The 25,720-nt window shown below is 44.9% G+C and overlaps 1 long non-coding RNA gene across 1 annotated transcript; it reads left to right on the top strand.

The window, feature by feature from the left end:
• The first annotated feature begins 5,256 nt into the window (after window positions 1–5,256).
• On the top strand, window positions 5,257–25,606 carry LOC132824825 (uncharacterized). The gene is made up of 3 exons (XR_009645710.1): window positions 5,257–5,295; window positions 20,560–20,668; window positions 25,542–25,606. It is a non-coding gene; the product is annotated as an uncharacterized LOC132824825 (long non-coding RNA).
• Window positions 25,607–25,720: the final 114 nt, after the last annotated feature.

Raw genomic sequence — 25,720 nt, 5'->3', positions numbered from 1 at the left:
CATGATGATCATAAACCAGCTCCACATTTCCGTTGCCTGCATCCCCTGCATTTTGCTACCCCATTCTATTCATCCTAATTCCTGCCTAATCGCATTATAATTGTTCTTGCCCCATCAATAACTCTTGCCCTGTGGCATGAACCTATCCCTTTCCATCGCTAAACTAAATGTATCTGAATTATGGTCACTCTCTCCAAAGTGCTCACCTACAACTAAATCAAACACCTGGTCTGGTTCATTACCAAGCACAAGATCCAATGTGGCCTTACCTCTTGTTGGCCCTTTGATATACTGTGTCAGGAAACCCTCCTGTACACACTGGACGAAAACAGGTCCATCTGACGTACTAAAGTTATAGCATTTCCAGTCAATGTTGGGGAAGTTAAAGTCTCCCATAATGACCACTCTGTTCCTTTCACTCCTACCCAGAATAATTTTGTTAATCCTCTCTTCCACCTCCCTGGAACTATGTGGAGGCCAATTAAAAAAAACTCCAAGCAGTGTGACCTCTCCTCCCCTGTTTCTAACCTCAGCCCACACTACCTCAGTAGACGAGTCCTCATCAAAAGTTCTCTCAGCCACTTTTATACTATCCTTGACTAACATGACATGTGTGGATCCATTGCGGTGCTTCAAACTTCATGAGGCAGCCATACTCTCTCTGACAGACAGACTCAGTCTGGAACCTCCTCTGTCCTTAAGACCTTATATACTGCCTGCACTCCTCCATTTCCCCTTTGCATGCTCCCTTTCCAACCCACCCCACCTGCATCACTCCACAATTGGAGTTGTCAAGGGCAGAAGTCTGGGGAATAGCCTTACTAAACTTCTCTATCCTCCTTTAAGATGTATTTAAAATAATTTTCTTTAATCAACATTTTAATCATCCATGAAGCACCTTAGGAGATTTGCCATTGTGAAAGATTCCATACAATGCAAGTCGTTGTTGTTATTGCCGTACATGAGGAGAAACAGGAATGATGCATTCAAAGTTCTAACAAGGACGTCACTGATAGGCATAGTGTGTAGGCCACCAAATAATAACACGGTATTGGGATGGGCAATAAACAAAGAAATAACTAATGCCTGTAAAAATGGTACAGCTATTATCATGGGTGATTTTAATCTACATGTAGATTAGTCGAACCAGTTCAGTCAGGGTAGCCTTGAGGAGTTCATTACGTGTATTCATGATAGTTTTCTTGAACAATATGAAATTGAACTAACAAGGGAGCAAACTATCCAAGATTTGACCCCTGTGCAATGAGACAGGAATAACTAATGACCTCAGAGTTAGGGATCCTCTTGGAAGAAGTGATCACTGTATAGTTGAATTTAGAATACACATGGAGAGTGTGAAGATAAAATCTAATACCTGTGTCCTGTGCTTGAACACAGGGAACTACAGTAGAATGAGGGGAAACCTGGATAAAGTAGACTGGAAACAAAGATTTTATGGTGAGACAGTTTATGACAGTGGAAGATTTTCAAAGACACTTTACAAAGTGCTGAGCAAAGGTAAATTCCAGTGAAAAGGAAGGACTGTAAGAAAAGGCATAATCTGCAATGCGTAGCTAAGGAAAACGATCAAATTGAAAGAGAAGGCATACAAAGTGGACAAAAAGAGCATGAAACTATAACTGGAAAAACTTAAAAGGTCAACAGAAAGCCACAGAAGAGCTATAAAGAAAAGTTAGTTAGAACATGAGAAACATAAACTAGCACAGACTACAAAGGTAGATATCAAATGTTTATATTGAACGAGAAAGGAGTGGCTAAAGTAAACGTTGGTCCTTTGGAAAATGAGAAGGAGCATTTAGTTATGTGACATCACAGTGGAGGATAGTAATATCTTGCCAGGAATTAACAAAGAGACAAAGGTAGTTGAGGATTTGGAAATTATCATTATCACAGAACAGCTAGTGTTGGACTGTTGGAGGTACTTGAGCTAATGATAGAAAATTTTCCTGATCCTAATGCAATGCACCCCAGAGTACTAACGGAGATGCCAGGAGAAATAGCAAATGCACTGGCAGTAATTTTGCAAAATTCACTGGACTTTGTGGGAGACCCAGCAGATTAGAAAGCAGCAAAAGTGATGCCACTGGTTTAAAACAGAGGTGGACAAAAGATAGGGAACTATACACCAGTTAGCTTATTTTCTTTAGTGGGAAAGATGCTTGGGTCTATTATCAAGAAAGAACTAGCAGGGAATCTCGATAGAAATTGTCCCATTGGAGAGACACAGCATGGGTTCATGAAGGGCAGGTCATACTTGACAAATCTTTTGGAATTCTATGAAGACATTTCGGGCAAAGTGGACAATGGGGACCCAGTGGATGCGATGTACTTGGATTTCCAAAAGGCCTTCAACAAGGTGCTATGCAAGAGGCTGTTGCATATTATAAGTGTGCATGGTATTAGGGGTATAGTATTAGCATGGGTAGATGATTGGTTGACTAATAGGAAGCAAAGTGTGAGGATAAATGTGTATTATTCTGGCTGGCAATTAGTGACTAGTAGTGTGCCTCAGGGATCAGTGTTGGGACTGCGATCATTTAGAATTGATACAGATGATTTGGAGTTGGGGACCACGTGTAAGGTGTCAAAGTTTGCATATGACATAAGATGAGTAGCAGGACAAAGTGTGCGGATGACTGTGGAACTTTGCAGAGGAACATAGATACATAGAGTGAGTGGGCAATAGTCGGTCATATGGAATATGATGTTCATAAATGTAATGTCATATTGTTTGGTTGGAGTAACATTAAAAATATATTATTACTTGAAATTTAAAAAGTTGCATTATTGCTAAACAGAGGTACCTGAGTATTCTCCTGCATGAAGGTTGGTCACCAAATATAACAATTAATTCAGAAGGCAAATGCAATTTTGTCCTTCTATGCTGAAGGGATTTTGCTTAAAAGTAGAGGTTATGTTCCAGCTGTATTGGGGGCTGGTGAGGCCACACCTGGAGTACTCCATGTAGTTTTTCTCTCCTTAGTTGAGAAAGGATGTACTGGCTGAAAATTAGATTAGATTACTTACAGTATGGAAACAGGCCCTTCGGCCCAACAAGTCCACACCGACCCACCGAAGCACAACCCACCCATACCCCTACATATACCCCTTACCTAACACAACGGGCAATTTAGCATGGCCAATTCACCTGACCCGCACATCTTTGGACTGTGGGAGGAAACCCACGCAGACACGGGGAGAACGTGCAAACTCCACACAGTCAGTCGCCTGAGGCGGGAATTGAACCCGGATCTCTGGCGCTGTCAGGCAGCAGTGCTAACCACTGTGCCACCGTGCCGCCCATGTGTTGCTGGAAAAGCGCAGCAGGTCAGGCAGCATCCAAGGAACAGGAAATTCGAAGTTTCGGACGTAAGCCCTTCATCAAGAATGAGGAAAGTGTGTCCAGCAGGCTAAGATAAAAGGTAGGGAGGAGGGATTTGGGGGAGGGGCGATGGAGATGTGATAGGTGGAAGGAGGTCAAGGTGAGGGTGATAGGCCGGAATGGGTTGGGGGCGGAGAGGTCAGGAAGAAGATTGTAGGTTAGGAGGGCGGTGCTGAATTGGAGGGAATCGACTGAGACAAGGTGGGGGAAGGGGAAATGAGGAAACTGGAGAAATCTGAGTTCATCCCTTGTGGTTGGAGGGTTCCCAGGCGGAAGATGAGGCGCTCTTCCTCCAACCGTCATGTTGTTATGTTCTGGCGATGGAGGAGTCCAAGGACCTGCATGTCCTTGGATGGAGTGGGAGGGGGAGTTAAAGTGTTGAGCCACGGGGTGGTTGGGTTGGTTGGTCCGGGTGTTCTAGACGTGTTCTCTGCAGCGTTCTGCAAATAGGCGGCCTGTCCGCCCAATATAGAGGAGGTCACATCGGGTGCAGCTGATGCAATAGATGATGTGTGTGGAGGTGCAGGTGAATTTGTGGCGGATATGGAAGGATCCCTTGGGGCCTTGGAGAGATGTAAGGGAGGAGGTGTGGGCACAAGTTTTGCATTTCTTGTGGTTGCAGGGGAAGGTGCCGGGAGTGGAGGTTCAGTTGGTGGGGGGTGTGGACCTACGAGGGAGTCACGGAGGGAGTGGTCTTTTCGGAACGCTGATAGGGGAGGGGAGGGAAATATATCCCTGGTGGTGGGGTTCGTTTGGAGGTTGCGGAAATGACGGCGGATGTATACGGAGGTTGGTGGGGTGGTAGGTGAGAACCAGTGGGGTTCTGTCCTGGTGGCGGTTGGAGGGGCGGGGCTCATGGGCGAAGGAGCGGGAAGTGGAGGAGATGCGGTGGAGGGCATCGTTGATCACGTCTGGGGGTCTCTGCGGTCCTTGAAGAAGGAGGCCATCTGGGCTGTACGGTATTGGAACTGGTCCTCCTGGGAGCAGATGCGGCGGAGACGAAGGAATTGGGAATATGATGTACTGGGACTAGAGGGGGTGCAGAGGAGGTTAAATAAGTTGATTCCAGAGTTGAGGGGGTGGGCTGAACAGAGACTGAGAAGATTGGGATTATATTCAGTGGAATTCAGAAGAATGGAAAGATATGAAATAATGAATGAAATGGATAAAATAGAAGTAGAGAGGATATTTCCACTGGCAGGTGAATCTAGGACAAGAGGGCACCAATTCAAGATTAGAGGCAGCAAATTTAGGACTGAATTGAGAAGAAAATTCTTAACCTCAATGGAATTCATTGCCCAGGGAAGCAGTTGATGCTAGTTCAGTAAACGTTTTTAAAGCTAAGGTAGCTTTTCTTTTTTTAAAAAAAATTAATTAAGGAATACGGTGAGAACATGGGTAAATGGTTCTGCGTCCAGGAAATGATCAGCCATGATCTTATTGAATGGCAGAGCAAGCTCAAAGGGCAGGATGGCCTTCTCCTGTTCTTATGTTATGCCTTCCTCCCTCAGTCGTGACTTGGAGATGCTGGTGTTGGATTAGGATGGACAAAATTAAAATTCACAGAACACCAGGTTATAGTCCAACAGGTTTATTTGGAAGCATTAGCGTTGCTGCTGCGGCGTCATCAGCTGGTTGTGTGTTTTTAACTTTGTCCCTCACTCATAACTTATGAACAGCAACAAAAGCCTCGAAGCAGTGCGCATGCTCCAGCCAACAATGGTCCCAGGATGATTGATGTCAGCAGCGGACCAATGAAAGGACAGGGCGGGACTGGAGGACCTGGCTGGGCAGTTAGCCCTCCGACCAATCAGAGTGAATGAGAGGCGGGACTTGACTATACCACGTGATCATCTCGCGGACAGCGCGGCTGTGCGGGCGTAGAGCTGTCGGTAAGGAAAGAAATAAACAGCAGCAAGCGGGAGGGAAATGGTGTTGGTCTGGGCTGAGAGGTTTTGCAATAATTTGGTGCACATCGGAAAAGACAAATTTGAAACTTAGTCTCGTTTTTGCACTAAACGGGAAAATACCTCATCGAGTGATCGACTCGAGTAAGTGCCGCCATCTTTATTCGGGGCAATGATTCACTGGACACGTGCAGCCGCCATCTTTGTAGGGGGCAAAGTTCAGAGGGGAGTATGTGCAGCTCTCCCTGATAGAGAGTCATGGGGCAGGATTTACACAGAGCACGTTCACACCCAGGGAAATGGATTTTTTTTTTCACTCTGGCTTTGTTTCATCATTCATTTAAATGATTTGGATGTGAGTAGAGGCGGTACAGTTAGTAAGATTGTAGGTGACACCAAAATTGATGGTATTGTGGTCAGTGATAAAAGTCTCAGAATATGATTTGGAGATGCTGGTGTTGGACTGGGGTGTACAAAGTTAAAAATCACACAACACCAGGTTATAGTCCAACAGGTTTAATTGGAAGCACACTAGCTTTAGGAGCGACGCTCCTTCAGGTGATTGTGGAGGGCTCGATCGTAACACAGAATTTATAACAAAAATTTGCAGTGTGATGTAAGTGAAATTATACGTTGAAAAATTGATTATTTGTTAAGACTTTCATCTGTTAGAATACAGCGTTGGTTTCACTTCTTTCATGTGTAAATCACAAAACTCTTGTTTTATTTAAAGTTGCATTCTCGGGTTCGCTGTTAACAATGGTGATAGCTAGATAATATGTTACCATTGTTAACAGCGAACCCGAGAATGCAACTTTAAATAAAACAAGAGTTTTGTGATTTACACGTGAAAGAAGTGAAACCAACGCTGTATTCTAACAGACGAAAGACTTAACAGACAATCAATTTTTCAATGTATAATTTCAATTACATCACACTGCCATTTTTTTGCTATAAATTCTTTGTTACGATCGAGTCCTCCACAATCACCTAATGAAGGAGCGTCGCTCCAAAAGCTAGTGTGCTTCCAATTAAACCTGTTGGACTATAACCTGGTGGTGTGATTTTTTTTTTAAAACTGTGTCTCAGAATACAATGGGATATTGATCAGATGGGCCAATGGGCTGGGGAGTGGCAGATAGGGTGTAATTTAGACAAATGTGAGGTGCTGCATTTTCAAAAAAGCAAATCCGAGCAGGACTGACACACTGAATTGGAAGGTCTTGGAGAGTCTTGCTGAACAAAGAGACCTTGGAATGCAGGTTCACAGTTCCTTGAAAGTAGAGTCACAGGGTAGTGAAGAAGGCATTTGGTATGCTTCCCTTTATTGGTCAGAGAATTGAGTATAGGAGCTGGACAGGACATTGATTAGGCTACTATTGGAATATTGTGTGCAATTCTGGTCTCCCTCTTGTCAGAAGGAGGCACTGAAACTTGAAAGGTTTGAGAATTGATTTTCAAGGATGTTGCCAGGGTTGGAGGATTTGAGTTGCAGGAAGAGGCATAATAGTGGGACGATTTTCCCTGGACTGTCATTGCCTGAGCTGTGATGTTGAAGACGTTTATATAATCGTGACGGGCATGGATAGCGTAAATAGACAAGATGTTTACCCTGGGGTGGTGGAGCCCAGAACTAGAGGATATAGGTTTAGGGTGAGAGGGGAAAGTTCACCAGGAGCCTGAAGGGCATCAAGAATTGGAACATTTCAAAGACATTTGAATAGGAAGGTTTCAGAGGGATGTTGGCCAAGTGCTGGCAAATGGGAATAGATTAGGTTAGAATATCTAGTTGGCACAGATGGGTTGGACTGAAGAGCCTGTTTCGGTGCTAGACATCTGACTGTGGGATCATAAAAGTGAACACTGCTCTGATTCATCTCTGGGCTCCTTGATGTCCACTTGTTCATTATCTAGCTTCCTCAGTCTCTGAGTGTATTTTTTGCTCTGTTTAGTATTTTAATATTGTGTTCACAGACCTTTCTGTAAATCAATTATCCACTGCTGCCCAGTTCCTGACCATATTACAGAGGAGGTAGTACTGGATGTCTTAAATCCTAGCAAGGTGGATAAATCTCTGGGACCTGTTAAGGTGTATCCCAGAAATTTGTGGAAAGCTAGGAAAGTGATGGCAGTGCCCCTCCCTGAGATATTTATATTGTCATTGATGACAGGTGAGGTGCTAGAAGATCTGTGCTATTTTTTAAAAAGGTGGTAAGGAAAGGCCAGGGAACAAGAGAACAGTGAGCCTGAAGTCAGTGGCAGGCAAATTGTTGGAAGGGATTCTGAGGGACAGGATTTACATGTATTTGGAAAGAAGAGGAATGATTAGGGACAGTTAACATGGCTTTGTGTGTGGGAAATTCTCTCTCTCTCTCTCTCTCTCTCTCTAACTTGATTGAGTTTTTTTGAAGACGTGACAAAGATGAAGGCCAACTGTGGACGTTGTCTATATGGACACTGAATGATGTTCCACAAAGCAGACTGGTTAGCAAGGTTAGATAACATGAAATGTTGGGAGAACTAGCCATTTGGATACAAAACTGGCTTGAAGGTAGGAGGCAGAGGGTGTTGAAAGTGGGTTGCTTCGTGGGCTGGAGGCCTGTGAGCAGCAGTGTGCTTCAGAAATGGATATTGGGTGCTTAAATAATTGACTTGGATGTGAATATATGAGATATGGTCAGTAGGTTTACAGAAGACACCAAAATTGGAGGTGTAGTGGACAATGAAGAAGGTTAGTTCAGAATGCAACAGGATCTTGACCAGATGGGCCATTGGGGCGAGGAATGGCAGACTGAGTTCAATTTAGACAAATGTAAGATGTTCGATTTTGGAAAGATAAATCACTTAATGGTAAAGTCCTTGGGAATGTTGCTGAACATAGAGACCATGGAGTGCAGGTTCATTGTTCCTTGAAAGTAGAGTCGCAGGTAGGCAGGCAAGTGAAGGTAGTGTTTCGTATGCTTATGTTTATTGGTCAATGCGTTGAGTACAGAAGCTGGGACATCAAGTTGAGGCTGGACAGAACATTGATTAATCCATTGCAGGAATTCTGTTTTAAGTTCAAAATTCCCTGTTCTAGAAAGGATGTTGTGAATCTTGAAAGAGTTCAGACAAGATTTACAAAGACTTTGCTAGGATTGCAGGATTTGGGCTACAGGGAGAGGATGTATAGGCCAGGGTTAATTTCCCTGGAGAGTCAAAGACTGAGAGGTGACTTCATGGAGATTTATAAAATCATGAAGGGCGTGGATGAGGTGAACAGCCAGGGTCTTTACCCCCAGGTTAGGTGGGTTCAAAACAAAATCGCATGGGCTTACGTTGAGAGGACAAAGATTTAAAACGGATCTAAGGGACAAAGTTTTCAAGCTGTGTGTGGTGTGTGTGTGGACTGAGCTGCCAGATGATGTATTGGAGGCTGATACAATTACAACATTTGAAAGGCATCCGATGGGGTACATGAATAGGAAGGGTTTCAAATGCTACGGACCAATTGCTGGCAAATGGGGCTCCATTTGTTGAGGATTCCTGGTTGGCATGGACAAATTGGACCAAAGGTCTGTTTCTGTGCTGTACATCTCTATGATAATAAATGAAAATAAGATGTGTTCCTCTTTTGTGGAGAGCTAGCAGAAGCACAGATAATTGTCCTTGGAGATGAGAAGGTTAAGTAGTGATTTTGACCCAGTACAAATTTGTTTCTAGGATATTTTCATTTGCAGAGAGAGGGGAATTGTTAACAATGTCACAATTTTAGTAACTATTTTCAGGTAATTAGCAAATAATATGTGAATATTATTTTATTCAGTATGTTCTGAGCATCTGGAACAGTCTGAATGGCAGCTGGACAGACTCAGCAGTTATTCATAAACAGATTTGGAATTTTACATTTTAAGGGAAGATTTGGGGGGCCATGGGCAAATGGGAAGGGAATTGGGACCGATTTGCAGCATCTCCAGTGGTAGAGGGTATAGCCCCAATTGGCTGAATAGCCCCCAGCCCCTGTGCTCTGTGATACTGCCCCATTGACCGTGAATGATGAAGCTCATCCCAGGGCAGAGAGAGGGAGGATCCCACCACTCACCTCACAGTGGGCCCTGGATAATTGATGTCAACTCCGAATCCAGTTTAAGCAGCTGTGGGAGCCATTGCTCCAGGAAATCAACAAGCCAGAGGGCAGTACTGGAGGACCAGGTCGTCCAACCAATCGGAGTGAATGAGGGCAGCCTCAAGGCTGGAACTAAAGAAAGGCACATATCGCAGAGATTTGAGAAAGTGGAGGACATGAGATAGGGATCGTTCTGTGCTTGGAGAGGAATTATGTAAATAAGGAAGAGTTGTGAGGCTGGATGAGGTGACAGTGATCGGGAGAGTTGAGGATGGAGGAATTTAGAGTTAGTGAGGATTAGAGTCATAATGTTATACAGCAAGGAAACAGGCCCTGTTGTCCAACCAGTCCATGCCGACCATAATTTCAAACTGAACTAATTGTACCTGCCTACGCTTGGTCCACATCCATCCAAATATTTCCTGTTTATGTACGTATCTGAATGTCTTTTAAATATTGTAATTGTATACACAGCTACCACTTCCTCTGGAAGTTCATTCCACATTTTTTTTTGAAACCCTAATGTCTTTTCTCAAACCTTTCTCATCTCTTCCCAAAATGAATGCATCCGAGTTTTGAATCCCCCTCTCCCCCGGCCATTCACATGATCTACACTCTTTCTGATTTAAAAAAAAACTCTCATAAGGTCACCACTCAACCTTCTGCACTCCATTGAAAAAATTCCCAGCCTATCCAGCCTCTCCTTATAATACAATCCCTCCATTCATGGCAACATGCTGGTAAATCTCTTCTGAACCTGCTCCAATTTAATAATATCCTGCCTATAACAGCACAACCAGAACTGGACAGAGTATTCCAGAAGATGCCTCCCCAACGTCCTGTACATCCTCAACATAACGTCCCAACTCCTGTACCAAGGCCTGAACAGTGAAGGCAAGCATGCTAAATACCTTCTTAACCATCTACATGTGACACAGACTTCAAAGTTGTGAAGCCCTCGGTCTCTTTGTTCCCATATCACTACCCAAGGCCCTACTTTTATTGAGTGTAAGTCCTGCCCTCGTTTGTTTCATCAGGATGTTATATTTTGCATTTATTCCAATCCAAAAAATTTGAGTATAAAGGCAGTAGGAGTATAATTAGTGGGAAATCAGGAGGCAAAAAAGGGACGTGAGATAGCTTTGGCGAATAGGGTTAAGGATAATCCAAAGGGCTTTTGTAAATACATGAAGAACAAAAGGCTAACTAGGGAGAAAATAGAGACCCGCAAAGATCAGCAAGGCAGCCATTGTGTGGAGCTGCAGGCAATGGGCGAGATAGGAAACCAGTATTTTGCATCAGTGTTTACTGTGAAAAAGTACATGGGAGATATAGAATGTGGGGAAATAAATGGTGACATCCTGAAAAATGTCCATATTACAGAGGAGGAGGTGCTGGATGAGTGGCAAAGGAGCTGGTGCAGGGGAAAAGGAAAAACATTGTTGGATCATTGTGATCTCCTCTGGAGTAGAGTTGACCTGCATAAGAAGGATGGATTGTACCTGAATTGGAAGGTGTTAATATCCAGGCTGGGAGATTTGTTAGTGATACTCAGGAGGCATTAAACCAGTGAGGGAGTGGGTGTAAACCCAAGAAGATAGTGAGGAAAGAGTTATGTCTGAGACTGGTACAGGCAAGGGTAAGGCACAGAATCAGGTCCGACTGAGCATTTGCACTGCATTTACTTCAATGCAAGAGACCTGACCGGGAAGGCAGATGAGCTCAGGGTATGGTTTTGAACATGACACTGGGATATTATAGCAATTACCGAAGCATCACTCAGGGATGGATAGGATTGGCAGCTTAATGTTCCAGGGTATAGATGCTGTAGGAAGAATAGAAAGCGGGACGAGAGGAGGGGGTGTGGCATTTTTGATTCGGGATAGCATTGGTTTTGCTGACGGAGGATATTCTTGGGAGTACGCTCAGTGAAGTTCTTTAGGTGGAACTGGGAAATAAGAAAGGGATGATCACCTTTATTGGGATATTCTGCATGGGTTTCGTCTGGGTCCTCTGGTTTCCTCTCACAGTCCAAAGATGTGCAGGTTGGGTGGATTATCCAGGCTGAATTGCCCATAGTGTTCAGGGATGTGCAGGTTGGGTGGATTATCCAAGCTGAATTGCCCATAGTGTTCAGGGATGTGCAGATTGGGTGGATTATCCAGGCTGAATTGCCCACAGTGTTCAGGGACGTGCAAGTTGGGTGGATTGTCCAGGCTGGATTGCCCATAATGTTCAGGGATGTGCAGGTTGGGTGTCCCTGTGAAATGCAATGTTACAGGTGGAGGTTAGTATCTCAGGGTCAGTATCAATGTGATGGGCTGAATGACCTGCTTTCACACTGTTGGGATTCTCTGGTAATTCTACTAGTTTTAAAATAGTTACAGAAAATAATAGACCAGATCTATAAGTTAAGGTTCTGAATTGGACAAAGGCCAATTTTGATGGCACAAGGCAAGAACTTTCATCTGGCCCCTCCAGCCTGCTCTGCCATTCAATAAGATGAGGGCTGATCTTTTCAGGGCCTCAGCTCCACTTTCCTGCTCTCCCACCATAACCCTTAATTCTTTTCCTGTTCACAAATCTACATTTTGCTTTAAAGGCATTCAGGTTGAGGTTGGAGGCTGGGGCTGTTTTCCCTGGAGTGCCATAGGCTGAGCAGAGATGTTATGGAGTTTTATACAATCATGAGGGGCATGAATAGACTAAATGAACAAGGTGTTTTCCCTGGAGTGGTGGTGTCCAGAAGTAGAGGGCATTGCTTTATGGTGAACGGATAAAATTTCAAAGGGGCCTCAAGGACAACTCTTTCATGCAGTGGGTGGAATGAGCTGCCAGAGGAAGTGGTGGAGGCTGGTACAATTAAAGCATTTAAGGCATCTAAATAGACACATGATGTGATTAGGAAGAGTTTACAGGGATGTGGGCCAAGTGCTGGCAAATGGGGATAGATTAGGTTCGGATACCTGGTTGGCATGGATGAGTTAGACCGAAGGGTCTGTGTCGGTGCAATACATCTCTGACTGTGGGATTATAACAGCTTACACTGTTCTGCTTCATCTCTGGACTCCCTCATGACCATTTTGTCAATATCTAGCCTCCTCAGTCTTGAACAATGGGTGTATTTTTGGTTTATTTAGTATTTTACTATTACTTTTACAGACATTTCTGTAAGTTAATTTTTCACTGCAGCCCAGCCCCTGACCATGTGCTGCTTATTAATATTTTTCTGGAAAATCTTTGACACTCAGGAATTTTTTTTCCAATAAGCAAGTGTATTTTCCTTCCATTTGTAACTATCAAATTCTGCACCATTTTCATTCCCTGTAATCCATTTTGCACTCCCGGAAACATCAACTGTGTTTCTCCTTCCACAGATACCAGTGATTAATGCCAAAGCCCTGTTGCCTGTAGATAGGGTGATGTTTGTCTTTCTTGTACAGCTGCAGTTTGTGTGGTGAAGGTGCTCCCACAATGTGGTTGGGTAAGAGACATTACAGATTATTCATTACAGCAACAGTGATGATTTGAAGATAATGTCCAAATCAAGACCAGTTTGTAATTTTATTATCCTGCTTGTAATTTCACAAAAATATTATTGGGAACTTCAGACATCAGGCCAGAGAAGGATGATATTAGGTCAGGTGACCAAAAGCATTGCCAAATAAGCAGGTTTTGAGGAATGTCTTAATGGGGGAAAAGCAGACCTGAGAGGTTTTGGCTTCGAATTTCAGACCTTGTTGCTTTGGCGACTGTAAAAGCAGCCACACAGGTGAAGTAATGAATTAACAGATCATTGGGAGTCTCGAACAGAATGGGTTGTCGAGGTCTCAAAGGGTGTGTGATACAGCGAGCTAGGGATGGTCACAACCAGGAATTACATCAAGGGTGAGAATTTTAAATTGAGGGATGTGGGTCGGATGCTGGCAGGTGAGACTAGATTGGGTTGGGATATCTGGTCGGCATGGACAGGTTGGATTGAAGGGTCTGTTTCCATGCTGTACATCTCCGTGGCTCTATGTTGTTGATTATGAATAGGAGCCTTTTGATGGATTAACAAGTTTTGGTACGAGGAAGTACTTGGGCAGCAGAGATTTAAATTTTCTTGAGATGACAGGGAGGTGGAATGTGGGAAGCTGGCCAGGAGTGTGTTTGTATAAGGAAGTCTGGAGATAACACAAGGTGGATGAGAGTATATGAGCTGAGACAAGGTTAGAATTAGCTAGAAATAGTGGTGTTGGAGTAGGACTGGGCTGTCACTCTCACCTCGCTTCTGGGATTCAGCTGGTTGTCAGGTTGTGAATCAGGGCAGTACCACGATCGGGAGCTGAGTGGCCCTGGTGGAGCCTAAAATGTGTGTCATTCAGCTGGCTGTTGCTGAGCAGCTGCTGCTTGGTAGCCCTGTTGATGACATCTTCCATCTTCCATCACTTTACTGCTGATCGAGTGTGGACTGACAGAGGGAAATTGTCTGGGATGGATTGCCCTGTGTTTTTGTGTTGAACATGCCTGGGCAATGTTCCACAATATCAGTAGATGCCAGTGCTGGAGCGGTACTTGGCTTGGTGGGTGGCAAGTTCCAGAATATTGGCAGGCCCCGTAGCCTTTGCTCTACTTAACCATTTCTTGATGTTATTCAAAATGAATCAAACTGGCTTAAAACTCGCATCTGTGATGTTGGAAACCACTGGAGAAGGCTGAGATGGATCATCCCACTTTGCACTTCTGGCTGCAAATGCCATTGTCCTATCTGGGGTGCATAGATGTGTGAGGCCCCTCCATGAGTAAGGATGGGGATATCTGTGATGCTTCCACCAGTGAGTTGTTTAATTGTCCATCACCGTTCACTTAGCTCTGTTGCTTGCTGCCGATGCTGTTTGATATGCAGATGGTCCTGTTTGGTAGCTTCAACAGGTTGGCACTTCATTTTTAGGTATGCCTGGTGCTGCTCATGGCACGCCCTCTTTCCTGTCCATTGTGATGGGTGAGAGCGGGATTTACAAACCCATGGGATTACCGATTGTGCTGGAGTACAGTTCTGCTGTTGTTGATGTCCCACAATGCCTCAGAGAGATCCAGTTTGAGATCTTACATCTCTTCAAAGTCTGTCCCATTTAGAACGGTGATAGTGTCACTCAACACAATGGAGACTTTTCTCAACTTTAAGCCAAGACTTGTGTCTCCAAAAGGAATGTGAGATGGTCGCTCTTACCGATACTGTCATGGACAGATGTATCTGCAGGTGGTCAATTCATAGTAATGAGATCAAGTATGTTTTTCCCTCTTGTTGGTTCCCTCACCACCCACTGCAGACTCAGATGAGCAGCTATATCCTTTAGGACCTGGCCAGCTCAGTCAGTAATTCTGTTGCAGAGCTAGTCTCGATTGTGGACATTGAAATCTTGTACCCAGAATACGTTTGACACCATTTCACTTCCTCAGTGCTTCCTCCAAATGGTGTTCAACATGAAGGAGAAGTGATTCATCAGCCAAGGGAGGATGGTACGTGGTAATCAGCAGGAGCTATGAGATTTCCTGGTGTCTGGAGTCAATGCTGAGTACTCCGAGGGCAAATCCTCCCTGTCTGTGCCACCACCTCTGCCTGGTCTGTCCTGCTGGGGGGACACATCCAGAAATTTTAGGAGAAAGTGAAGACTGCAGATTCTGGAGATCAGAGTCAAGAGTGTGGTGCTGGAAAAGCACAGCAGGTCAGGCTGATGAAGGGCTTAGGCTCGAAACGCGATTCTCCTTCTCCTCGGATGCTGCCTGACCTATTGTGCTTTTCCAGCACCACACTCTCGATATCTAGGGATGGTGATGGTGATGCCTGGTCTTTGTCTGTAAGAGATAAGACCGAGATAATCTGATGATCTGCTTCCCTCCCTCCTACTCACCCACCCACCCACCCACTGAGTCAAACTGCCTCACGTGGTGTTCCCGGTTTTTGTCTAAACTTTCTCCAGTCTCATGTCAAGCCTTATCCGAGCTCATCGTGACCCTTTACCCTAATCTCACTCAACCATAGTTCCAACTCTCGTTTCTCCTCATGCTCATCTCTCTCCCTCACCTATTCACAGATATTGTTCCTTGTTCTGTCTTTTCTGGTTATGTCCTTCTCTCCGATTCTGTGAAAAACTAATATTTGACATCACGGTTGTTGAAAAATCCTGCTCCATCTCCACTCTCCCTTTCCTTTCTGAATTCCTAGCATTTGGTGTCCCTCATGGATCTATCCTTGGCCCCTCCTGTATCTCCCCTACATACTGCCAGGAGGTGACAATGTGCAAAAGCACCATGTTGGGTTTCACATGTACACTGACGATGCGCAGCTCTCCCTCCCCATCATCCCTCGCCATTACTCCACTGTTACTCAGTTATCCAACTGCTTACCACATCCCCACTACTCGATGAGGTGCAGGTTCCTCCAATGAAACATTGTAATGGTTAAACCCGCTGCCTGACAAATTCCTTTCCCTTCCTGCTGAGCCTCTCCCTCTCACTGGGAACTATGCAGCAGAACTACACTCTTCACAATATTGCAGTTATATCTGACGTGAAGCTGACCTTCTGATTAGACATCTACACAATCCCAAACACCAGGAATTCCAATCTCTGAAACGTTGTTTGTCTCCTCCTCACCTCAGCTCCATTGCTACTGAAACCCCCTACCCGTGTCTGTGTTGCCATAAACTTGATGAATCCGAAACAGAACCCTCGATTCTGTGACTGGCTCAGAATCTGGTTTCGGACTCCCCTCTCAGTATTTACCCTCCGACACATCATTATTTATTCTGTCAAACCCCTTAAGAATCTGGTGGTGCGGTCTGATTGTAGGTTGTGGAAATGGCAGAGGATGATGTGTTGTATCTGGGTGGAAGGTAAGGACTTAGGGCGGGGGGGAGCTTGGGGGTGGGGGTGTTCTATCCTTGTTGCAGTTGGAGGTATGGGTTTCAAAGGCAGAGGTGCGGGAAGTGGAGGAGATACAGTGGATGGTATTGACCACATGGGAGGGAAAATTGCAGTCCTTGAAATACGGGGTCATTTGGTATGTTCTGGCCTCACTGGAACACTGCAGTAAGCATGAGACAGAGATGTTGGCCAGGGAACAGGCTCGTGTGTTAAAGTGTCAGGTAGCTGGAAGCTTGGGGTCTGTTTTTGCAGCAGAACGTAGATCATCAGTCGCCATTTCCACCACCTCCACTGAGATGCTGCCAGAAACAGGTTCCTGTCCCCTCCATTAACAGCTATGCACCCTCTTAGCCAGATCGTAATCCACTCCTTTATCTTTCCAAATGTTACAGTCTCTCTTTGGGTTCTGTCCCTGCCTATTATTTATTCTTTAACCCCTAACTGCTGCAGTACAAAGATCTGCAGGTTAGTTGAATGGGCCAAGCTAAATTTCCCATAATGCTCAGGGATGTGTAGGTTAGGTGCATTAGTCAGGAGAAATATACAGTAATAGGGTCGGGGAATGGGTCTGGGTGGGATACCATTAGGAGGGACGCTGTGGACTTTTAGGGCCGAATGGCCTGTTTCCACACTGTCAGGATTCTAATTTTCCCAGCTCCCATCGGTTCTGAGGAAGGGCCACTGGACAGATTCCTGTTCCAAGATGCTGCCAGACCTGCTGAGCTTTCCCAGCACCTCCTGCTTGTTGTTCCTGATTGACACCATCCATCCACCTTCCGGGTTTGATTCCGACAGGGGGAGGATCCAACCACTGACCTCCCAATGGGGTCCAGCTGATTGGTGGCAGCTTCGAGCCAATAGGAAAAGGTGGTGGGACTGGTGGATGAAGTGAAACCATCTGGTCATCCAAACAATGGGATTGAATGAGGGGTGTGGCCAGTGGGATGACACGTCACCAGTAACTCAGCCAATGCCGTACCACGTGACTCGGCCATTGGTGAATGTGGGAGACGCAAGCAGGGAAGGGGAGAGTGGCCACGGAGACAGGGAGAAAATGAGTCACTTTAGACTGGGAAGTTTTAATGACACTCTGTGAGGGTCCTTAATCTGAATTAGAAACTCTTAGTCTCGCATTTGCAGCAGATGGGAAAATGGCTACGGCCCTCAGGTGGTGATAGGTCCTGGCATATGGTCGCCATCTTTATTTGGGGGCAAGGTACAGTGAAGCGCATGGACATGTCCTCTTCCGAGGATGGGGGGTGTACGATTTGAAGAGAGGCATTTACACATCAATCACATACCAAGAGAAAAGTATGTCTTTACTATTCTTCCTGCAATGACCTGTAAACGTCATATTTTCAATTACCTGCAAATTTCCCATTAAAACTCCTTTTGGACTCAAATTCCAGTACCTTTTCAGGTGGAATGTTCCAGCTTCTGATAACTGTCTTTCATTCAGAAATTGCTGAGGTCCATGTTGTCTCTGGGTCTACAAAGGGCTGAATTGAAAGATGAGGTGCTGTCCCTGAGCTCCCATTGAGATGCGTTGGAACAGTACAGGCGGCTGAGGGCAGTGTAGGTGTGAGCAGATAATGAAAATGACAGGGCTGCACTGTGGGTGCTGCTTGGCTCAATGAGAGTGTTTTGGAGTTGGGTGTAACCAGAGTGAGGTGGGACAGGGAAAAGGTGAAGCTGAAACTCCGTTTTAGTTCAGGCCGTTCAGAAATTCACATGGTCCCAATGTGAACAGCCAGTTTTTAAGTGATACCTGCAGAGTATTTGTGAACAGTTTTAAAAGTAGTTTTCCTGAGGGCAGTTGAGAGCTGGCCACATTGCTGTGGGTCTGGAGTCACATGTAGGCCAGACCAGGTGAGGATGACTGTTTCCTTCCCTACAGGACATTAGTGAACCAGATGGGTTTTCTAACAATCGACAATAGTTTCATGGTCATCTTTCGCCTTTTCATTCTAGATTGTATTGAATTCAGATGCCACCATCAGCCATGTTGGGATTCTAACCCTAATCCTCGGAACATTGCACATGTCACTCATCTGGCAGGATTACCATTAAGCCATTTCCTCCCTTTTTCGCAATGTTTAAAAGAAAGTACCATCATTCTACGTGTACAATGTGAGATAAAATACTGCAACGTCCATGTATCGGCCTCTCCAAAAGGTCAATCAACAGAAAATTGTTTGGGGGTGAAATATTTCACTTTTTTTGGGGGGGGAGATTATTAGACAAAAATGAATCCAAATAAAAATCTTATGACACGGACATGTAATTTCTGAAGCTGGAGGGGGATTACAGAGACAGGGAGGGTTGTGGGGCCAGAGGGGGACTGTGGTCCAAACATCACTGTGGTGTACATGGACTGCAGCATTTCAGGGAGGCGGTTAACCACCACTATCTCCACGACAAGTGAAGGTGGCCAATAAATACTGGTCTGGGCAGCAAAGCCAACTCCCAGTGAATAAAACCAAGCAGTGACCTCTCTGAGCTGACTGGCTGAGAGGTTAAAAACCTCTCTGGAAATGGAGTGGGCAGAGAAGGGAAACAGTGACATTTCACAGCCGGCCTCAGAGAGACCTCACCCTTGGAAGTATTCAGAGCCAGGGATCAGCTCAGTGAGTTTCAGTCTCTTCAAATATCAATCTTAGTCAGTTTTATTTTATTAAATCTACAATCGTGAGTCAGGTGAGGATTTCTTTTTAATGTCTTAGGGTCTCTTGATTAAATGTTTAAGATATGAAACGTAAGCATTAAGTTATTCTCGGGCAGTATTTTTCGAGCAGTAAGACTGTGCCTTTGTCTTGGACTGTAGATTGTGAAGGCGGAGAGATGGCCTGTTGTAGAGTGGCGTGCTGTTCCTGTCGGATGTGGGAGATTAGGGAGAGTTTCAATGATCCTGATGATTATGTCTGCAGCAAGTGTGATTGCAAATCCTATTGGATCGCATGGATTGATGGAGGAGTGATTAAAGGCAGTGAGGAATTGACAGCAGCTGCGTGGTGAGATATGTGGCAGTCTCAGGAATGCAGGATACTGCAGATATAGTCAGGTAGATGGGTTACTACCAGGAAAGCTAGGAGGGTAGGTAGGTACTGCAGGAGTCTCCTGTGGCTATCCCCATCTCAGACAAGTACACTGTTTTGGAAAATGTAGGTGGTAATAGACTTTCAGGGGAATGTAGCACTGACAGCCAAGTTACTGGTACTGAGACTGGCTTCTAACATAATGTGAGGTATATCTAGTTCCACACGATCGATGGTGATAGGGGACTCTCTAGTCAGGGGCACAGTCTGCCATTTCTGCAGCTAACAGTGAGAGATCAGAATAAGGTGGTGCCTCCCTGGTGCCAGTGTCAAGGATGTCTCACAGAGGGAGCAGAATATTCTGAAAAGGGAAACTAACCAGTGGGAGGACATTGTACATTGGTACCAATGACATAGGAAGGGAAAAGCATGGGGTCCTGACGAGCAGGGAGATTTGCTTGTGCCACTTGGGAGGCATTAAACCAGTGAGGGAGTCGGGGTAAACCTAAAGAGATAGTGAGAAAAGAGGTGAGTCTGAGGCTGGTACTGTTCACCAGTCAGACTGTCAAGACAGGCAAGAGCAAGGCACAGAATGAGGTGCGACAGACCAGTTGCACTGCATTTATTTCAGTGCAAGAGACCTGACAGGTCAGGCAGATGAGCTCAGCGTATGGTTTTGAACATGGCACTGGGATATTACAGCAATTACAGAGGCATCACTCAGGGATGGATAGGACTAGCAGCTTAATGTTCCAGGGTATAGATGCTATAGCAAGTATAGAAAGGGGACAACAGAGCAGGGACAGAGGTGTTTTTGATTAGGGATAACATTATGGCTGAGATTAGGGATAACATTATAGCGATATTCCTGGGAATACCTCCAGGCACGTTATTTGGTTGGTACTGAGAAATAAGAAAGGGATGACCATCTTATTGGGATTGTATTATAGACTCTCCCAATAGTCAGCGGGGAATTGAGACACAATTTTACCAGGAGATCTCCGTTATCTGTAAGAATAATATGGATGTAATGATAAGAGGTTTTAACTTTATCAGCATAGCCTTGGAGAGCTGTAGTGTTAAGGGCTTGGATGGAAAGGTATTTGTTCAGTGTGTACAAGAACATTTCTGATTCAGTTTGTAGGATGTACCTACTAGGGAAGGAACAAAACCTGACCTGTTTTCTTTATTCATTCACAGGATGAGGCTGTCACTGGCTCGGCCAGCATTTACTGCTGCGTTTACCCAGAGGGCAGTTAAGAGTCAACCACGTTGGTATAGGTCTGGAGTCCCATGCAGACCAGACCAGGTAAGGATGGCATTTTCCTTCCCTAAAGGTCATGAGTGAACCACATGGGTTTTTCCAACAATTGACGATGGATTCCTTGTCGTCGCTAGATTATTTTTTCCAGATATTTATTGAATTCACGTTCCAAATCTGCCGTGAAACCCGGGTCCGCAGAAAGTTATCTGGGTCTCTGGATGAACTGTCTAGCGATAATTTCACTCCGTCATCAATGCCATTTAGGAAATGAGGCAGAGTGAGTGACTGAGGTATCAGTGGGGCAGCGCATCAGAACCAAAGATCCCACAGTATTGTGGCTCAGTGATTAGCACTGCTTCCGAAGCACCAGGGACCTGGGTTTGATTCCAGCCTCGGGCGACTGTCTGTGTTCAAGTTGGCACATTCTCCACAGTGTCTGTAAGGTTTTCCTTCGGGTGTTCCAGTTTGCTCCCACAGTCCAAAGATGTGTAGGTTAGTTGGATGAACCACGTTAAATTTCCCATAGTGTCCAGATGCAGTATATGAGGTTTTCGGATGTGCAGGCAAATCTCTGCTTGACGTTAAAAGATCCTTTTGTTGTCTTGGTAAGAGGTCAGAGTAAGGTGTGGCCGCACATTTTACATTTCCCATGGCGGCAAGGGAGGGTCAAGGGTGTGGAGTGTGGGTTGGTGGGAGGGTGTGCATTGAACATGGGAAGTGCAGAGGGAATGGTCTCTGCAGAATGCAGATAGAGATGGGGAGGGATATATGTCTCTGGTGGTGGGGTCTGACTTTAGGTAGCAGAAATAACAGAGGTTAATGTGCTATATCTGGAGATTAGTGGGGTGGAAGGTGAAGACCGCAGGGTTATATTCTTTATTGTGGCTGGAGGGGTGGGGTAAAGGCGGAGGTGCGGCAAGTGGAGGGTATGTGTTGGAGAGCATTGTTGATCAAGTCGGAGGAAAACTACGGTCCTTGAAGTAGGCCTTTCTGGGATGTCCTGGAGTAGAATCCAAAGAGATTAAACAAATATATCACAGACAAAAGATTAACTGGACCAGACAATGTGACCCCTTTAAAGGTCAACAAGGCTGTCTATGGAACCACAGCGGGTGCAAAAGATATGCAAATATTTCACGTCATTTTTACTGGACAAGTATATGGAAGCTCGAGAGTTTGGAGAAATAAACAGTGATAATTTGAAAAGTGTCCATGTTACAGACGAGGTGGTACTGGATGTCTTAAATCGCATCAAGGTGGATAAAGCTCTGGAACCTGATCAGGTGTATCCTGGAACTTTCTGGAAATCCAGGGAAGTGATTGTTGGGCCTCTCCTGAGGTATTTGCATCGTTGATTACGACAGGTGAGGTGCCATTATTTTAAAAAGGTGGTAAGGGGAGGCCATGGAACAAGAAAATAGTGAGTCTGAAGTCAGTGGCAGGCATGTTGTTGGAAGGGGTCCTATGGAACATGATATCCATCTATTCGGAAAGGTAACGAATGATCAGGGAGAGTTGATGTGCACGTATAAAGCCACAATCGTGTCTCACTAACTTGAGTGTTTTGAAGTGACAAAGAAAATTGATTCATCCAGACTGTGAACATTGTTTATATGGACATTCAACAAGGTTCCACAAAGCAGACTGGTTAGCAGGGTTAAATAATATGGAATGCAGGGAGAGCAAGCCATTACAAAACTACCTTGAAGGTAGAAAGAGGATGGTGATGGAAGGTTGCTTTGTGGACTGGAGGCCTGTGAGCAGTAATGTGCTGCAAGGATGGATATCGGGTCCTTAAATGACTTGGATGTGAATATATGAGGTATGGGAAAATTGGAGGCGTAGTGGACAGTGAAGAATGTTAGTTCAGAATACAACAGGATCTTGATCAGATGGGCCATTGGAGCAAGGAATGGCAGACGGAGTTCAATTTAGATAAATGCGATCTGTTGTATTTTGGAAAGGCAGATCTGGGCCATTATACACTTACTGATAAAGTCCTGGGGAGCGTTGTTGAACAATGGACCTTGGAATGCAGGTTTGTAATTCCTTGAAAGTATCATCATAAGGAGGCGGGGGAGTGAATGCAGCATTTGGTACGCTCCCCGTTATTGGTCAATGCATTGAATGCAGCTGTTGTGACGTCATATTGTAGCTGTACAGGATATTGATGAAGGTCCTTCTGGAATTCTGTTTTCAGTTCCAATCTCCCTGTTCTTGGAATAATGTTGAGAAACTTGAAAGGGTTCAGAAAACATTTGCAAGGACTTTGCCAGTGTTGGATGGTTTGAGCTACTGGGAAAGGTTGAATAGGCTGGGACTATTTTCCTTGGAGAGTTGGAGATTGAGAGGTGATCTTATGAAATCATGAAGGGCATGGATAAAGTGAGCAGTCAGGGACTCATTTTCAAGTTCGGTGGGTCCAGAACTAGAGGGTACAGGCTTAAGGTGAGAGGGAAAAGATTTAAAAGGGGTCTAAGGGGCATCTTGTTCATGTTGAGGGCATTGCAAGTATGGAATGAACTGCCAGAGGAAGGGGTGGAGGCTAGAACAATTGCAGCATTTAAAAGGCATCTGATTGGGTACATGAAGAGGGAGGATTTAGAGGGAGAAGGGTGAACCACTGGGAAATGGGACTCTATTAACGCTCTCCGTTATTGGTCAATGCATTGAATACAGAAGCTGTGATGCCATATTGTGGCTGGACAGGACTTTGATTAAGCCACTTATGGAATTCTGTTTTCAGTTTGAATTTCCCTGTTCTGGGAAGGATGGTGTGAAACTTGAAAAAGTTTGGATAAGATTTACGAAAGCGTTGCCAGGATTGGAGGATTTGGGCTACAGGGAGGGGCTGAATAGGCTGGGGCTATTTTCTCTGGAGAGTCAGAGACTGAGAGGTGACTTCATGGAGATTTATAAAATCATGAGGCGTGGATAAAGTGAGCAACTGGGGTCCTATTTCCTCAGGTTAGGTGGGTCCAAAACTAGAGCACATGGGTTTAAATTGAGAGGGCAAAGATTTAAAAGGGATTTAACTGGCAACGTTTTCAAGCTGAGTGTGGTGTGTATGGGAGGGGTACCAGATGAAGTAGTGGAGGCTGACAAAATCACAACATTTAAAGGGCTTCCAATTGGATACATGTATAGGAAGGGTTTTGATGGATACAGGCTAATAGATGGTAAATGGGAATCCATTAGTTTAGGATTCCTCATTGGCACGGACGAATTGGACCAAAGGTCTGTTTCTTTGATAATAAATTAAGATGCATTACTCTATTTTGTGGAGAGCTAGCTGAATCACAGATAATTATCCTTGGAGCTGAGAAGGTGAAGCAGTAATTTCGATCTGGTGCAGATTTGGTTCCAAGGTCTTGAATTTGCAGAGAGAGAGGAATTGTTAACACTGTCACAATTTTTAGTAACTCCTTTCAAGTAATTGGCAAATAATACAAGGTGAAAATGTGAACACTATTTACCTCAGTAAGTTCTGAGCATCTGGAACAGGCTGAACAACACAGATTCAACAGTTATTCTGAAACAGACTTGGAGTTTTACTTTTTAAGGAAAGATTTGGGGGCTGTGGGTGCATGAGAGGGGACTTCGGACAGATTTGCAGCATCTCTCAGAGGGAGAGAGTACAGCCCCAATGGGCTGAATAGCCCCTAGCCCCTGTGCTGTGATACTGCCCCATTCAGTGTGAATGATGAAGCTCATCCCAGGGCAGAGAGAGGGAGGAGCCAACCACTCACCTCTCAATCGGCTCTGGCTTGATTAACAGCAGCTCCAGACCAATAGGAGGAGAGGCTGTGTGGTCCTGCGGCCAATGGGAGTGAATGAGGGGTGCGGCCAGCAAGACAACACATGTCCATGAGTTGTGCAGATGCAGTGTCACTGTTTGGGGTTGGGAGAGACAACAGAGACTGGGACAGAGGCTGTTGGACCTGAATTACAACCAGGTAAATTAAAACCAAAAGAACTGCGGACGCTGTAAATCAGAAACAACAACCAAGAGGTTCTGGAAAAGCTCAGCGGGTCTGGCAGCATCTGCGATGAGAAATCAGAGTTAAAGTTTAAGATCCATTGTCCCTACCACAGAACAGATGTTACTGAGTTTTTTTAAAAAAGTCTGTTTATATACAGAAGGTAGTATGGAAGGATATAAGGAGTAAAGGATAGGTGGGGATAGAGTGAGAAGAACAGTTGAATAAAGGAGTCGATAACGATCTGGCTGGGGGAAGGTGACTAGCTGTTAATGGAGACTATTAGTGGCTAACCATAGGTAGTGTGTAATGGCAGGCTGTGAGAGCAAGGCTTGGTGTGTGGGGTAGGGGGCTACGACATGAGGTTGTTAGCCTATGGTTAGTCACTAACTGTCTCCGTTGTAAGATGTTGCCCACCTATATCACTCCAAGTTTGGAGCTGCCGAGGACACAAACCTTTGGAATATCCTCCCTAACCCCCTCTGTCCGCCTTAAAGATGTATCTAAAAATCATTCTTTAATCAACGTTTCCATCATTCGCGAAGCATTTTAGGAGATTTGTCAATGTGAAAGGCTCCATACAATGCAGGTAGTTGTTATTGTCTGACATTAGGAGAAACAGGGATGAGCCCTCTCTCTCTTACACCTGATGAACAGCAGCAAAAGCAGGAAGTGCTGAGCATGCTCAAGCTTCACTGGCAGCACAGTGTTGTTGTGACCAAGGCATTGGAAATGTGTGAAGGTACAGGGCAGGGGAAGGAAAGACATATTGACCAGGAAGAGAAGGAAATTTTCATGGTATGGGATGAGAGGTTTTATAGAACTTAGCTCACATTGTAAAACACAAATTTGAAAATCCCAAATGCTGCAGCATTTTCCCTCCCTATAATGCATTTTGCGCTCCCTGAAAGATCAACTGTGTGTTTCTCCCTCCACAGATACCATTGATCAATGCCAAAGCCCCATTGCCTGTGGCGAAGGTGATGTTTGAATTCCTTGTACAGCTGCAGTTCATGTGTTTAAGGTGCTCCCACAATGTGGTTGGGTAAGTGCTGTCATAGATTATTCACTCAGCAACATTGAAGAGTTGACAATGTATGTGCAAATCATGTTTATA

The sequence above is a fragment of the Hemiscyllium ocellatum genome, chromosome 19 (genome assembly GCF_020745735.1).
Source record: "Hemiscyllium ocellatum isolate sHemOce1 chromosome 19, sHemOce1.pat.X.cur, whole genome shotgun sequence".
Taxonomy (NCBI): domain Eukaryota; kingdom Metazoa; phylum Chordata; class Chondrichthyes; order Orectolobiformes; family Hemiscylliidae; genus Hemiscyllium; species Hemiscyllium ocellatum.
The sequence above is the reverse complement of the archived record's forward strand: the minus strand, read 5'-3'. Positions and strand labels throughout refer to the sequence as shown.